This window comes from Nicotiana attenuata, unplaced genomic scaffold, assembly GCF_001879085.1.
Source record: "Nicotiana attenuata strain UT unplaced genomic scaffold, NIATTr2, whole genome shotgun sequence".
NCBI classification, from domain to species: domain Eukaryota; kingdom Viridiplantae; phylum Streptophyta; class Magnoliopsida; order Solanales; family Solanaceae; genus Nicotiana; species Nicotiana attenuata.
The window spans coordinates 11,238-17,423 of NW_017673561.1; positions in this window are offsets into that span (position 1 = coordinate 11,238).

A 6,186-nucleotide genomic window follows, 5' to 3' on the forward strand; every position below is an offset into this window, starting at 1 on the left:
CATTCCCAAGTTGAGATTTTTAGATATAGGGCCTCCATTCCCTAGTCGCCTTTTGCCAGCATAGGGCTCCAATCCCTGAGTTGTGCCTTTTTAGACATAGGGCCTCCATTCCCTAGTCGCCTTTTGCCAACATTAGGGCTCCAATCCCTGAGTTGTGCCTTTTTAGACATAGGGCCTCCATTCCCTAGTCGCCTTTTGCCAACATTAGGACGCCAATCTTTGAGTTGAGCCTTTTTAGACATAGGGCCTCCATTCCCTAGTCGCCTTTTGCAAACATTAGGGCTCCAATCCCTGAGTTGAGCCTTTTAGACATAGGGCCTCCATTCCCTAGTCGCCTTTTGCCAACATTAGGGCTCCAATCCCTGAGTTGAGCCTTTTAGACATAGGGTCTCCATTCCCTAGTCGCCTTTTGCCAACATTAGGGCTCCAATCCCTGAGTTGAGCCTTTTAGACATAGGGTCTCCATTCCCTAGTCGCCTTTTGCCAACATTAGGGCTCCAATCCCTGAGTTGTGCCTTTTTAGACATAGGGCCTCCATTCCCTAGTCGCCTTTTGCCAACATTAGGGCTCCAATCCCTGAGTTGTGCCTTTTTAGACATAGGGCCTCCATTCCCTAGTCGCCTTTTGCCAACATTAGGGCTCCAATCCCTGAGTTGAGCCTTTTTAGACATAGGGCCTCCATTCCCTAGTCGCCTTTTTGCCAACATTAGGTCTCCAATCCCTGAGTTGAGCTTTTTAGACATAGGGCCTCCATTCCCTAGTCGCCTTTTCGCCAACATTAGGGCTCCAATCCCTGAGCTGAGCCTTTTAAACATAGGGCCTCCATTCCTAGTTGCCTTTTGCCAACATTAGGGCTCCAATCCCTGAGTTGTGCCCTTTTAGACATAGGGCCTCCATTCCCTAGTCACCATTTGCCAACATTAGGGCTCCAACCCCTGAGTTGAGCCTTTATAGACATAGGGCCTCCATTCCCTAGTTGCCTTTTTGCCAACATTAGGGCTCCAATACCTGAGTTGAGCTTTATATTCCCTAGTCGCTTTTTTGCCAACATTAGGGCTCCAATCCCTGAGTTGACATTTTAGATATAGGGCTCCATCCCCTAATCTTTTCCCTTCTAGATAGATGCAATCCTTATTCTGATTTTGTCATAACTCGTCCTCAAGGAGGAATGAGTCTAAATCCAGAATAAAGGAAAAGAACAAAAGAACAAAAAAGAAGTAAATTCAAAGTGCTGAAACAGACAAAGATGCGGACTGCTCAAAACTTGATTGAAGTCACAAGCTTCGCATGTCCCGCTTTGATCCAAATGCCGAAGAAGGAAACAACGCCTTCACCTGGAGAGCATCAAGATTCAGATCGGAGTCCACAGCAAGAACCATCTAAGACTCAAGATCAAGCTTCAAGAGATTTATAGATAGGAATCTTGTAACTCGTAGTTGATAGGCATAGCTAGCTTAGCTTTGATTTTCCTTTTGGTGTAATAAGGAGGTCAGCAAGCAGTAGCAGCAGCAACAGCAGTGAAATCACAGCTTCTCGGTAGTCCCAGCTACTAAAACTTCCAGAACTACACTGACCTGATTCCTATAGCCAGGTGTGAGCACGTGATTTGAGATCTGCATTGCATTTAGAATTTATTAATTAATATTAAAAATGAAAATCACAAAAATGGCCAATTTCTATATTTTTCCTTTTACTGATTTTTCCCTTTTAGTTTAGGATTAAAGTAGCTTTTATAATTTTATAATTAATTAGTTTAATCTCATATTTTAGATAATTTAGGATTTTTAAACTATTAGGAGCCATTTAACCCGGTCCACCCCAGATGATCTCCAAACGACCCCGTTTTCGCCTCAAGTCATCACAGCCGTTGGATTTTCATCATACAACGGCCCGGAATCCTGTGTACTAATATTTACTCCCCCCCCCCCTCACTCGTCTCTCACAATCTCTGAGACCAAACCCTAGCCGCCCTTTAATCCCTCACCGTCTCCGCGGAAACCGCCTGCCGAAATCGCTTCCGCCGGCGGGAATCTTGATTCAAAGAAAGCCGGCCAAAACCCTAACTCACCCAAAAATCCCAAATTAACATCATGGGATCCCTGTCATATCCTCATCCTAAATCCCCAACTAATTCTGCCCACTGAATGGCTCGAATTTTTAATCTAAGATTCAAACTAGAAACCCTAAAATTATTCTTCTTCTTTTGCTGGTCGGCTTGGTCAAATGGACTTCAAAACCTTCATTAATTGACTGTTTCTTCAAGATCAGTCACCATGTCACTTCCGAAATTTTGGACGAGACCTTGTTTCGATCCTGGGCCAATTTTGATCGGGCCCTTTCTCTTTGTTTGCTTTGCACTGGGTTAGTTGATTAAATTCCTGAAGTTCTTACGAATTAAAGCATGTTTAAAAGATTCGTCTTAGGTTTATCCATCTTTGATTTTGATCTGTTAGTTTCTTTTCCCCTTCTTTTGCTTGTTTAATTTTTGATTTTTTGTTTCCTCTTTGCATGCTAGATTATTTTTAGCAGCATGATTAGGTTTGTTTTAGTTTCCTTTCCTTGATTTTGCTTTCCTGTTCTATTGGTTTCATTTTGTGATTCAATTGTATGCCTACTCTTTTCTTCTTCATGTTTCCGTTTGTCCCTGTCCAGTAAATTGATGGAAGCATGCATAAATCTCGTTAAGTTAGATTAATGTTAAGTTCGAATTTGTTTAGAGTCTTTTAGCCCATCTTTGTAACTCTGTTTGCGCTTAATTATAAAGGTTTTGATCATCTTAAATCTAGTTTAGGTTTAATTGATTGAACATCTCTTCTCTTAGATTGATTTAGTTCCAGAAGGCAGTGTCATGAACCTCAAACCAAAGTTGCCTTGATGGAGGGCCTAACTGAAACAAAAGTTAAGGTAAAAATGAAATAAGCAGTATTTTAGCGGGTAAAATTGGGGTTTTACATTAGGCTGAAAATAGGAAAGTTCTAGAATACAGCACAGCTTTCCTTATCTTTAGAAAATACTGGTTTTGGATAAGGAAAAAGGACAGTATAGCTGTAAAATATGTTGTACTAGGTCAAAATATTCTTTTCTTAGATGCTCTTTTGTGCGCTCTGTATAAAGAAGACATTCACTCATTCACACACAGATTGGAGCACCAATTTACTGCACAAAAATCATTCTCTTTTCTGCTGAAAAGACAGGGTTTCAAATTTAGAAACTTTCCTCCTTGGTTTTCTTAAAAGCTGAAAAGAAGGATTTGTAGTAGAAAGTTCTTTTCCTGGTTTTCCTTGGCTGAAATCTCTAGGTTCTTGAGGGTAAACCTGGTTGTGATTTGGTTTTCATTTGCTGTTTGCTGCTGCTCAGTATCTTTTGGAAAGCTCAATTGTTCTAGTGACCTTTATTTGGTCTTTCTTGAATCATCTGTAGGTATGTAACTACACTCTATTTATGAGAATGAACTTGTTTGTGCAATCTGAAGTTGTTCATGACTATGTGTGTATGGTTGTATATTTCAATAATCGAAATTAATGTATTTTTTGTTGTTCTTCATCAGCCTCTCATATGTCTTTCTATGCATTTCAGTATGTAGGAAAATGATCTAAAAGAGACAGCACAAATAGACTTTGCCTTATAACAGCATTTAGTTGGTATTGTATATGATGCTTTTCTTCTCCCCTTCATCTGATTCCCCCTACTCAACATACTGTTTTCATTTTTCTTTTTATTTTTCCTCTGGCTGTTTGGTCCTGAGCTGTAGTCCGTTGGTTCAGCCACCAGTTGGTTGGATCAATAGGCTTTGAAAGCTTTAAGGAAGGATCTACATGTTAAGGAAAGAAGATGAGGCTGCTATGGACAAGTCATGTTCAAAAGGAGCAAGGGTGTTCTATTAGTATACAAATCTGTAATAGTTTAGTATTAGATTAGTTTATCATTTTGTATACCTGTTTCAAGAAAACAATGGCATGAGTTTTAACAGCCAAACAGAGCTCGTTACTGATGTAAAGTTTGTTACCCAAATACTAAGAGTTGTGTAATAATAGGACTGTACAAATATTTGAATCTGAACTTATGTTTCACAGGCTGGGCTGCAATTAATGCGCCTAAGTTTGTGTCTTTAGTAAGTTGAAGGTACACTTCTAAAAATAGCTGTTCTTGAAATTTATTTGTTTCCTGTTGTAATTTTGGGGACTCGAATGTTTGGTTTAGGCTTGGATAAGTTCAAGCTGAAGCAGCCTGTTTAAAGTGACATTTGGGGTTGCTCTTTGTCTGAAGTTCACTCTTTGCCTTTAGGGCCCAATTTCAGGCCCAAATAGTTTCGTGAGCTTAAGCCTCATTTCGTCAAGCTTAATGAATGTTTCTTTGTAGATTATACATTTTGAGTCTAGCCATGAATAGCTTATGATTGCAAACAGTAGTATCATGAATAGTCCTTAAATTGTATGGTTATAAATTCGAATCTCTTAATCTGGGCAAAGAAGCTCACTGTAGTTCTTGATTCACGCATACCAAGGTATAAAAAATGCAACGAAGTAGACAGGCCAGCCTGTGTCAATGCACAACTGGTCTTGTTTAAAATCCAAGCCCAACGTGGGTTGTTTTGCCATCAGCGCCTACACTGAGTCCCAAGATTTTTGATTTCTGGGCTATTCGTGAGCCCCATCTTTCAGCTCAAAGCTGACTCATAGCTGGGCCATGTCTGGCCCATTCCGTTTAGCCCTCCTCCAAAAAATATTTTTAGACTTTTCTCATGATTAGTTAACTCTTTGTTGAATTAAGCCCCAAATAGGAATGTACTAGTTGACCTTAAATAATTAATTTTCCTTATAAGAGGAAATCACTCGGGATACGCCATGCTAATTAAAACCCCAAAATACGTGGCCCTTGCATTAGTTTCATAATTTAGATCTAACGAATATCAAGTCCTCGTAGTTTGCATTAGGCTCGATTTAGGCTAGTATTGTGATTATGTATATGTTCCCGTAACATAATTATAAATTTAATTCTTAAAAGACTCGAGGGATGAGTTCGCGCAACCTCAACCAAACTTTCTTAATAAATCAACAAAAGCGTTATTAATTGTGGACACGTTCGCGTGACATGATTTTGACGCGCTAAAAGAAAAGGGTATACGTACGCGTAACTCATTTCATTAATTACGAATGTTTCAAGTATATTAAAAGCAGTAAAAAGATAATTGCACATAGGTCTTTGAGTAATTCCTTATCTAGAATTTCTGGTTCGCAGACTCTTTAAAAATAAAACTTCCTCGATTTGGGATTTAAAATAAACTGGTGACTTGGGACACCATAATTTATTCCAAGTGGCGACTCTGAAATTAAATAAATAATCCCATTTCAAATAATGTCACTTTAATTGGAAAAACTCCCTCATATACCGCCCTCTCGGGGTGTGTGTAAAAAAGGGGGTGTGACAGTTTTTAAGTATGTAAATTTTTTTAAAAAATATTTAGAGATTCTATGGCTGAATTCATGGTTTAAATTAAGAAGTTTGATTCTCGAAATTCGAGTTATATCATATAAATTGGAACAAAATGAGTTTTAACTTTTTCTTCAACTAGATGGGAGGATTGAATGAGCAAGAGTTCCTTCTGTATTGAGGATTGTTATCTCTTGAGATTTCATCTTAGATACATATGAGAAATCTAACCTAAATTGCATGTTCTCTACTAAAATCAAAATGGCACCGCATCCAATTGGAGTTGCTAAACTATCTTTTTCTAGTAATGGCAATGTTGTTCAACTAATTAGAATTCGTCGTGTATAATACCCACTAAAAGAGAGGTTTTTCCTACCAGAATTATAAGTGAATAATCTTAGAAATCAGTTTGCTTCAAATTAATCTTCATGTGTCATTTTTTATTTAATTGATATTCTTGGGTGTCACTGCAAACTCTGGAGAGAAAAAAATATTCAGAAAGCATATCTTTTCTACACCCTAATGGAAATTTAACAATATTAATTAATAGATTTTACAAAAATATAGTAGATTTCAAGTGAGCTGAGCCTTTTAAACATAGGGCCTCCATTCCCTAGTTGCCTTTTGCCAACATTAGGGCCCAATCCCTGAGTTGAGCCTTTTTAGACATAGGGCCTCCATTCCCTAGTCGCCTTTTGCCAACATTAGGGCTCCAATCCCTGAGTTGAGCCTTTTAGACATAATCCCTGAATTGAG